Source organism: Lepus europaeus, chromosome 13 (genome assembly GCF_033115175.1).
Source record: "Lepus europaeus isolate LE1 chromosome 13, mLepTim1.pri, whole genome shotgun sequence".
Taxonomy (NCBI): domain Eukaryota; kingdom Metazoa; phylum Chordata; class Mammalia; order Lagomorpha; family Leporidae; genus Lepus; species Lepus europaeus.
This window is the reverse complement of record NC_084839.1, coordinates 37,873,536-37,884,922: the sequence shown is the minus strand read 5'-3', so window position 1 is coordinate 37,884,922 and position 11,387 is coordinate 37,873,536.

Here is an 11,387-nt window from a genome sequence, read left to right as displayed (position 1 = left end):
ATTTGTTTGTGTCATCTTCTATTTCTTTCTTTATTGCTTTGTAATTTTCATAATAGAGGTCTTTGACCTCCTTGGTTAAATTTATTCCAAGGTATTTTATTGTTTTTGTGGCTATTGTGAATGGGACTGATCTTAGAAGTTCTTCCTCAGCCCTGGCATTATCTGTGTATACAAAGGCTGTTGATTTCTGAGCGTTGACTTTGTATCCTGCTACTTTACCAAACTCTTCTATGAGTTCCAATAGTCTCTTATAGGAGTTTATCAGGTTCCCTGTATATAGTATCATGTCATCTGCAAATAGGGATAGTTTAACTTCCTCCTTTCCCATTTGTATCCCTTTAATTTCTTTTTCTTGCCTAATGGCCCTGGCTAACACTTCTAGGACTATATTGAATAGCAATGGTAAGAGTGGGCATCCCTGTCTGGTGCTAGTTTTCAATGGAAATGCCTCCAACTTTTCCCCATTCAATATGATGCTGGCCATTGGTTTATCATAGACTGCCTTAATTGTGTTGAGGAATGTTCCTTCTAACCCCAATTTGCTTAGGGTTTTCATCAAGAAAGGGTGTTGTATTTTGTCAAATGCTTTCTCTGCATCTATTGAGATAATCATATGATTTTTGTTTCTCAATTTATTAATGTGATGTATTACATTGATTGACTTTCAAATATTGAACCATCCTTGCATACCAGGGATAAATCCCACTTGGTCCAGGTGAATGATCTTTCTGATGTGCAGTTGGATTCGGTTTGCCAGAATTTTGTTGAGTATTTTTGCATCTATGTTCATCAGGGAGATAGGTCTGTAGTTTTCTTTCTCTGTTGTGTCTTTTCTGGGCTTAGGAATTAAGGTGATATAGGCTTTGTAGAAAGAATTTGGGAGAGTTCCCTCCCTTTCAATCATTTTGAATAATTTGAGAAGAACTGGGGTTAGTTGTTCTCTAAATGTCTGGTAAAATTCGGCAGTGAAGCCATCCGGTCCTGGGCTCTTCTTTTTTGGTAGTGCGTTTATTACTGAATCAATTTCTTCCATGGTTATGGGTCTGTTTAGATTTTCTATATCTTCATGGCTCAGTTTAGGAAGGTTGTATGTGTCCAGGAATCTATCCATTTCTTCCAGGTTCCCCAATTTGTTAGCATACATGTCTTTGTAGTGGTTTCTAATGATTCTTTTTATTTCTGTTGTGTCTGTTGTTACATATCCATTACTATCTTTGATTTTACAGATTTGGGTCTTCTCTCTCCTTTTTTTGATTAGTTGGGCCAATGGTGTGTCGATTTTGTTTATTTTTTCAAAGAACCAGCTCCTGGTTTTGTTGATCTTTTGTATTGTTTTTTTTTGTTTGTTTCAATTCTGTTTATTTCTTCTCTGATCTTTAGTATTTCTTTCCTCCTTCTGGATTTGGGCTTGATTTGCTGCTGTTTTTCTAAATCCTTGAGGTGCATGGAGAGTTCATTTGTTTGGTTCCTTTCCAGCTTCTTTATGTAGGCACCAATTGCTATAAACTTTCCTCTTAGTACTGCTTTTGCTGTGTCCCACAGGTTTTGATAGGTTGTGTTATCATTTTCATTTGTTTCTAGAAATCTTTTGATTTCTCTTATAATTTCTTTGATGACCCACTGTTCATTTAGGATCATGAAGTCCATTCTCCATATGCTTGCATATTGTGTAGAGATTCTTGGGTTGTTGATTTCGAGTTTCACTGCGCTATGGTCTGAGAAGCTACATGGTATAGTTTCAATTTTTTTGAATTTGTTTAGGCTCCCTTTATGGCCTAGCATATGGTCAATCCTAGAGAACATTCCATGTACTGGGGAGAAATACATGAACTCTGTGGCGGTGGGGTGGAAGGTTCTGAAGATATCTATTAGGTCTATTTGGGTTTAGTATTTCTTATATATTTGGGGGTCTCTTGTGATTCCATATGAATTTTGGAGTTATTTTTTCCAGATCTAAGAATAATGTCTAGTATTTTCATTGGGATCACATAGAATCTGTAAGTTGCTTTAGATAGTATGTGTATTCTGATGATATTTATTCTTCTAATACATGAACATGGAATATTTTTTTATTTTCTTTTCCTCTTCTATTTCTTTTCTTAATATTTTGTAATTTTTATTGTAGAGAGCTTTCACATACTTGGTTAAATTTATTCCAAGGTATTTAAAACTTTTTGTAGCTATTGTGAGTGATACTGATGTTACAAGTTCTTTCTCAGCTCAGGCATTGTTTGTGTATACAAAGACTGTTGATTTTTGTGTGTTGATTTTATATATTGAAGCTTTACCAAAATCTTTTATAAGTATCACTAGTGTTTTAGTGGAGTATTTTGGTTCCCCTATGTGTAGGATCTTAGCATCTGCAAACAGGGATGGTTTGACTCCCTCCTTTCCCATTTGTATCACTTTGATTTCTTTTTCTTGTCTAATGGTTATGAATACAAGTTCCAGAACTATATTGAATAGCAATGGTGAAAATGGGCCTTCTTCTGTGGTTTCAGATCTTAGTGGTAATGCTTCCAGCTTTCCTCTATTCAATATGGTGCTGGCTGTAGATTTGTCATACATCACTTTGATTGTGATGAGGTATGTTCCTTCTATTCACAATTTACTTAAGTTTATTTATTTATCATGATAATATGTTATATTTTACCAAATGTTTATCTGCATCAATTGAGATAATAATTTGAATTTTACTCTTCAGTTTGTTAATGTGATATTTCACATCTATTGATTTGTGCATGCTGAACCTTCACTGCATATCAGGGATAAATAGCATTGATATTTCTGATGTGTTGTTAGATTCAATCATCTGGTATTTTGTTGAGGAATATTTTCAAATTATACATCTGATAAAATATCATATTCAGGATATATAAGGAGCTCAAGAAACTCAACAGCAGTAAAATAAGCAATCCGTTTAAGAAATGATCTAAGGGCATGAGCAGGCATTTTTCAAAGGAAAAAATACATATGGCCTAAAAACACATGAAAAGATGCTCAGGATCACTACCAATCAGAAAAGTGCAAATAAAACCCACAATGATGTTTTATCTCATTCCAGTTGGAATGGCTGTCAGCCAAAAATTAAATAAAATAAAAAATGCAGGTGAGGGTGAGGAAAAAGGGTATCCTAATACTCTGTTAGTGAGAGTGTAAACTAGTACAACCAGTATATAAGATAATATAGAGATTCTTCAGAAATCTGAAAATAGATCTCCCTTATGACCCACTCCTCACAATTTATCCAAAGAAGATGAAATCAGCATATGAATGAGTTATCTGTATGCCATGTTTATAGCAGTTCAATTCATAAATAGCTAAGATTTGAAATCAACCCAGAGGTCCATCAACTGATGACTAGATAAAGGAATTGTGGCATATACACACACCCATCTATATATATCTATATGTGAAACTTTCTATATGATGGAATACTATTCAGCTGTAAAAATAATGAATTCCTGTATTTTGCAACAAAATGGATGCAAATAGAGACTAAATAAGCCAGTCAAAATGACAAATAACCTATGTTTTCCTTATTTATTGTAACCAGGATACATGATATAAAATGCAAAGTATAGGAGTGAAACTGACATTTTGAGATTTGGTTATTGTTTATTGCTTTTGTCTATACTCTTGGAGAACAGTGATTTTTCTACTTACTACTTGTTGAATTCTGTGTTTTAGAAAAGATTGTTTACAAAGGAAATTATGTGTGTCATTGTAAAAATTAAAAGAAAATAAGAAAGGAAGTAGGAAGGAGTATGGGAGAAAGGGAGGGAAGGAGAGTAGGGTGGGAAGTATTATGTTGTTAAAACTGTATATACAATATTCTCTTTATATGAATGAAAAAGTATAATAAAAACAGAAGAAAAACGATGAAGATGAGTTTTAGGCACAATTTTGAAACCCATGTATTTTTTCATAATATATATTTCCAAACTTTTGTATACCTCCTATATGCATGTGTTTCAAAGTTTTTGTGTCAGAATAAAATCTATTTATTTATATAAAAAAGGCGATTTCAGGTATTTCATACATACAGTTTTAAGAACATGATAATACTTCCCTCCTATCCTCACCCCCTCCCTTACACCTTACTTTTTCCTCCTGCCTTTCTTATTCTTTTAATTTTTGTGAGAGCATACTTTCCATTTACTTTTTAATCACAAGCTTAATCTTCCACTGAATAAAGAATTCAAAAAACAGTAGAAAGATCACTGTTCCTCTAGAGTATAGGAAAGGGCTACCAAAAATAACCAAATCTCTAAATGTCAATTTCACTCATATTTTTTTCATTTAATTTTCCACCAACTTTTGAAGTACTCTCATACATATGGTGCACATTTTTAGCTGTGAATTAAGATACTGGTTTTTTTGGTGGGAGAGAGAAAATCAAGTCCTAATGAATACTAACTCCAACCTCAAATGAAATCCTCAATCATATTTTAACTATGTGCTACTTAATTGCTATTTGCTCTTCTTCTATGATTAGAAATTTTACTATTTTCCATAAAAGTGCCAAAGTTAAATGATTTAATTTTATTAAAATAGATAGAAAGTTCTGTACAGATTTCTAAGACTATATGTAAAACTAGTTACAGTTTAAAAGTAAGTATAACTGGAACCACAACACAGCCTAATAAATTGGAACATTATCCTAAGCTTGGATGTGAATTACACAAAATGACTTGAGGAAAATCATATTTTCCAAACCTAGCAGATGTTATTATGCCTCTCAAATCTATTTCCATTTTTTTTTACTGCTCTGAATACAAATTTCCCCAACGGTATTTATGGGTTTTGTGAAGTCGTTTAGCTGTTCCCAAGGACAGAGGTAATATTACAAAGTTTATATTGTTGCATATAAACTGAAATAGCAAAGTGGAAGAGTTGGAAGATAACCTTTCGTGACTGGACCCTAATTTGCATTTAACATCCCTTCTTTGCAGACCAAAAAAAAAACCGTGTTTTTCCCTGTTCCTCACTGGAGAATTATGGATTTCGAGAGCAGTCTTTGCACATGATTAGACCATGAAATTTGAAGGAGTGTTAAACTTACTTGGGCTTAAGAAAGCTTTTCTAGGAATATTGCCCTGGCAGAAGTCAGGTATTTTCTTCAGATTTATTAACCAGGAGAGAAAAGCTTATTTTAATGTTCCCACTGGCCCCGTAAGTTATTTCCCTCTATCTGCTGTGGGGGAAAATAATTTAATTATTGCTATTTGTTGGCATGCATATGCAGCTGCTTTTACATGTATGCAGTTCAACTCCCTAATGTAAATATTCCAGAGTTCAAATAAATCAGTGACGGAGGATTAAAGATATATTGGTTTGACAGCCACTGCCAAAGTTTTAATTCCTTCTAAAGAAAGCTGTGTGGACTGTTTTTATCTGCTGCCAATGTGAATCCCAGTATGATTAAATTCAGAGTGTTCAACTATGTTATTCCAGGGCTTTAAAATTCCTCTCTCTGGGTTTGCTTTAGAAAATTAAATAATTCATTCTCTTTTTTTAAGATTTTTGTTTCAGGTAAACAAATTTCGTGTATACAGATTTAAGAACATGGTGATACTTTCCACCCTACCCTCCCTCCCACCCACATTCCCACCCTTCCTCCTCCTTTCGCTTCTTACCTCTCTTAATTTTTACAATGATCTACTTTCAGTTTACTTTATACTCATAAGATTAACCCCATACTAAGTAATGATTCCAACATGAACAATGTTGAAAGGTAAATACAAAGGCTCATCTCATGACTGACTATGTGCAACCTTCCTGGCACTCCTGGGGAAATGAACTCATCAGAGAGAAACAATGGAGAACTTTTTTTCTGGGAGCTTTGCCCTAAATACAATATTGAAAAAAACATCTGAAATTGATCACTTGGACTAGTGAGATGGCATTGGTACATGCCACCTTGATGGGATTGTATTGGAATCCCCAGGCACATTTCTAACTCCACCATTTGGGGCAAGTCTGATTGAGCATGTTCCAAATTGTACATCTCCTCCCTCTCTTTTTCCACTCTGAAATTTAACAGGGATCACTTTTCAGTTAAAATTTAAACACCTAAGAATAATTGTGTGTTAATTACAGAGTTCAACCACTAGTACTAGAACAACAACAACAACAACAAATACTAAAAAGGATAAAGTATTACATTGTACATATAGAGTCAGGACAAGAGCTGATCAGGTCATTGTTTCTTATAGTGTCCATTTCACTTAACAGGTTTCCCCTTTGGTGCTCAGTTGTCACCGATCAGGGAAAACAAATGATATTTGTCTCTTTGGGACTGGCTTAATTCACTCAGCATGATGTTTTCCAGATTGCTCCATCTTGTTGCAAATGACTGGGTTTCGTTGTTTCTTACTGCTGTATAGTATTCTATGGAGTACATGTCCCATAATTTCTTTATCCAGTCTACTGTTGATGGGCATTTGGGTTGGTTCCAGGTCTTAGCTATTGTGAATTGAGCTGCAATAAACATTAATTTGCAGATGGCTTTTTTATTAGCCAAATTAATTTCCTTTGGGTAAATTCCAAGGAGGGGGATGGCTGGGTTGTATGGTAGGGTTATGTTCAGGTTTCTGAGGAATCTCCAGACTGACTTCCATAGTGGCTTAACCAGTTTGCATTTCCATCAACAGTGGATTAGTGTCCCTTTTTCCCCACATCCTCTCCAGCATCTGTTGTTGGTAGATTTCTGAATGTGAGCCATTCTCACCGGGGTGAGGTGAAACCTCATTGTGGTTTTGATTGCATTTCTCTGATTGCTAGTGATCTTGAACATTTTTTCAACAACCCAAGAATCTCTACACAATATGCAAGCATATGGAGAATGGACTTCATGATCCTAAATGAACAGTGGGTCATCAAAGAAATTATAAGAGAAATCAAAAGATTTCTAGAAACAAATGAAAATGATAACACAACCTATCAAAACCTGTGGGACACAGCAAAAGCAGTACTAAGAGGAAAGTTTATAGCAATTGGTGCCTACATCACTAGTCCAAGTGATCAATTTCAGTTCACAATTGATCACACTGATAGGTCTAAGAGTCAAAGGGATCACACAAACAAGACAAGTGTCTGCTAATACTAACTGATAGAATCAAAAAGGGAGAGAAGGATCCAACATGGGAAGCGGGATACACAGCGGACTCATAGAATGGCAGATGTCCTAAATAGCACTCTGGCCTCAGAATCAGCCCTTAAGGCAGTCGGATCTGGCTGAAGAGCCCATGACAGTATTGTAGGCATGGAAAGCCAAGATACCATGAAAAAGAAAAAAAAGAAGAAGACCTAAGTGAAAGATCTCTGTGAGTGAGATCCCAGTGGGAAGAATGGGGCCATCAAAGAAGGAGGTACCTTTCTCTGAAGGGAGGAGAGAACTTCCACTTTGACTATGACCCTATTGGAATAAGATCAAAGACAGCGAACTCTAAAGGCTTCCATAGCCTTGGCAACTCATGACTAGAGCCTAGGGAGATTACTGACACCATGAATAGGAGTGTCAAATTGTTTAGTCAGCAACAGGAGTCACTGTGTACTTACATACCATGTGGGCTCTGTCCTTAATGTGTTGTCTAATGTGTAGTGATGCTATAACTAGTACTGAAACAGTATTTTTACACTTTGTGTTTCCGTGTGGGTACAAACTGATGAGGTCTTTACTAATTATATACTGAATCGATCTTCTGTATATAAAGATAATTGGAAATGAAAAAAAAAAAAAACCCTGGTGTTAAATTGGAAATGGCATAGAAAATTAATTAATTTTTAAAAAAATATTATGTAGGATATCTGTCTTTAATGTGCTGTACACTGTTATTTAATGCTATAACTAGTACTCCAACAGTATTTTTTTCATTTTGTGTTGCTATGTGGGGGCAAACTGTTGAAATCTTTACCTAATATATACTAAACTGATCTTCTGTATATAAAGAGAATTGAAAATGAATCTTGATGTGAATGGAAGGGGAGAGGGAGCGGGAATTGGGAGGGTTGTGGGTGGGAAGGAAGTTATGGGAGGGGGGAAGCCATTGTAACCCATAAGCTGTACTTTGGAAATTTATATTCATTAAATAAAAGTTTAATAAAATAAAAAAATAAAAAAATAAATAAAAATAAATAAAAGCTTTCTAAAAAACTGAAAAAAAAAAGAAAAAAAAAAGAAAAAAACATGTAACCTTTGCATTCCCACCTTACCCTAGGGTCCCTTTTGTTGAGCTCAGGTGAGTTCTCTATGAAAATCAAATGCTTCACCGATATCACCTAACATATCATAGGACATTTTGTACCCCTTTTTCTTGAAAGAAGTCCCCATTTATGGAATATTGGAAAAATATTTCCATGCTGTATTTGAAAGTACACTTTAGAACATTTAGAGGTTATATGTTCTGAAAATATTGGAGAAAAGAAATGAAATATTAAGTACATTCTTCAGTGTTACCTTGATGGGGAAAGAACTTATAGATAATTCTTCATTTATTTACTGTATTAGGAGGAAAAGCACAGAAAGTCAGTTTATGCAGGTAACCATTGATTTCACTTTGCTACCTTGACAATCTTTCTAACAGAATTGCTAGGAAGCTGGCCATTCAGTGGCTTAATTCCATTTCTAGATAGCAGAGATCATATTGATTGGCTTTCTGCTGTTAAGGAGCCACTGATACAGTAATATGGAACAAATCCTTTCTCATTGCCACTTAGATGGTGGCAAAAATATATGTTTCTGGGTCTATTGAAATATCTGATTGACTTGGATTTACGATGTAAAATTTGTGGATCGCATTAACTGGACCAAGGGAAAGTTTGAGACCCCAATGAAATCATTTTACTCTAGTACTTAAGTCTTTAAACAAACATAGCAGTTCCAAGGAAACCATTGTCTACAATAAAATGCTTCCTTTGGAATTTACAAGGAATCTTCATTTTCATCACTGAATGTTTTTGAATTGTTTAAGTCTGTAGACAAGCAGGAGCAAAAAAAGACAATATTTCTCAGGGGATACACTCAAAACAGTGTGTCTATGTCAACAAAAATATGTTGAACATTTTACGTTTTAAAGGTAACAGTTTGCTGGTCACATAATTTTATATGTTAGAATGTTAACCACTGTGATTTAGCCAAACCACAATGTACACATATTTCAACATACCCTATTTTATATAACTATGTGTACATTTTAATTTTTCCAGTATATAAATTTAAATATACTCTAGAATTTTCATGATATTATATTATAGAGAAGTAACCAGAAGTAGCTATTTTTGAAAAATAAAGAGGCATGAACCAACCGTCACATTGTTTAGTGCATAGAGAGAACAATAATGGATAAATATGCAAAGTGCTTTTTTAAAAAATAGGATTTATTTATTTGAAAGTCATAGTTACAAAAAGAGAGAGAAAGAGAGAGAGAGAGAGAGAGAGAGAGAGAGAGAGCGAGTGAGAGCAAGATCTTCCATCTGCTGGTTTACCACCCTAATGGATGCAATGGCTGGGACTAGGACAGGCTAAAGCAAGGAGCCAGGAGGTTCTTCTGGTCTCCCATGTGTGTGTGGAGCCCAGGGACTTGTGTCATCCTCTGCTGCTTTCTCTAGTCATTAGCAGGAAGCTAGAGTTGAACTGGAGAAGAAACCTGGACTTGAACTGGTGCACATATGGGACACCTAAACTACACATGACAGCTAAACTGGCTGTACCATAGTATCAGACTGGTAAATGCTTTTTTAAAATAAACTTTATTTAGGTTATACAAATTTCATGTATTTCGTATATACAGGTTCAGTAACATAGTGATATATCCCACTCCACCCTCCCTCCCATTAAACCTACATTATGGCCGACGCCACGGCTCACTGGCACCCCAGGTTCTAGTCCCAGTTGGGGTGCTGGATTCTGTCCCAGTTGCTCCTCTTCCAGTCCAGCTCTCTGCTGTGCCCGGGAGAGCAGTAGAGGATGGCCCAAATGCTTGGGCCCTGCACCTCGTGGGAGACCAGGAGGAAGCACCTGGCTCCTGGCTTCAGATCGGCGCAGCACGCCTGCCGCAGCGCGCTGGCCGTATTGGCCATTTGGGAGGTGAACCAACAGAAAAAGGAAGGCCTTTCTCTCTCTCCCTCTCTCTCTCTCTCACTCACTGTCTAACTCTTCCTGTCATTTAATATGGTGACATCTTCCTGTTGAGTGGATCGCTTAATCATTACATAGTGCACTTCTTCATCTATTTTAACAGTTTTTGCGTACTCTCCAGAGATGCTACAATTCGGTAACCTTGGCAACCCAGTGGGAGACTGCATGAGAATTGGAGCCCACACTGAAGGCAGCACAGATTCCCTGTGTGGTCCTTGGGAAAGGGCTTCCGATCTCTGGCTCCTATGGGTATATCATTTGCCTGCTAACTACCTCCAATTATGTTCAGCTGTGCGGAATTACTTCCCTTTTGAATCAAAAAAAAAAAAAAAAAAGAAAGAAAGAAAGAAAGAAAGAGAGAGAGATTTACCACACCTAACCTGGGAGTGTCACCTTTGGCACACCCTCAAACCTGAGGAACCAGAGTTCTCAGGCCACACCCATCTCAAGCCTGTAAGGCACCATTGAAAGCAGACAGTCCACTTAATCTAGAGTCATAGTATAAAAAGAAAAAACATCACAGTGAAGAAACCAAAGAATATCCCCAATATGCCAAACAAACGCAAAAACCGAGGTAACAAGAACAAGGAAGACATTATGACACCCCCAAATGAAAAAGACACCAGAATTCAAGATTATGAAGATGATGAGATAGAAGAAATGCAAGAAGCAGATCTCAAAAAATTGATAAGATCATTAAGAAGTTCTCAAAAACAAATTCTTGAACTACAGAAATCCTTAATGGATAAGATAGAAAATCTGTCACGTGAAAATGAAATGTTAAGGAAGAATCAAAATGAAATGAAACAACTAGTAGAACATGAAACTGTGATAGTGACAAGAAACCACAATGAAATGAAGAACTCAATAGATCAAATGACAAACACATTAGAGAGCCTTAAAAACAGAATGGGTGAAGCAGAAGAGAGAATATCAGACTTAGAAGACAGAGAACAGGAAAGTATACAGTCAAACCAAAGAAAAGAAGAGGAAATTAGAAATTTAAAAAATATTGTTGGGAATCTACAGGATACTATTTAAAAACCCCATTCGGGTTCTAGGAGTTCCTGAAGGCATGGAGAGAGAGAAAATATTAGAAGGCCTTTTTAGAGAGATACTTGCAGAGAACTTTCCAGGTCTGGAGAAGGACAGAGACATCCTAGTACAGGAAACTCATAGAACCCCTAGTAAACATGACCAAAAGAGATCCTCACCACGGCATGTTGTAATCAAACTCATCACAGTG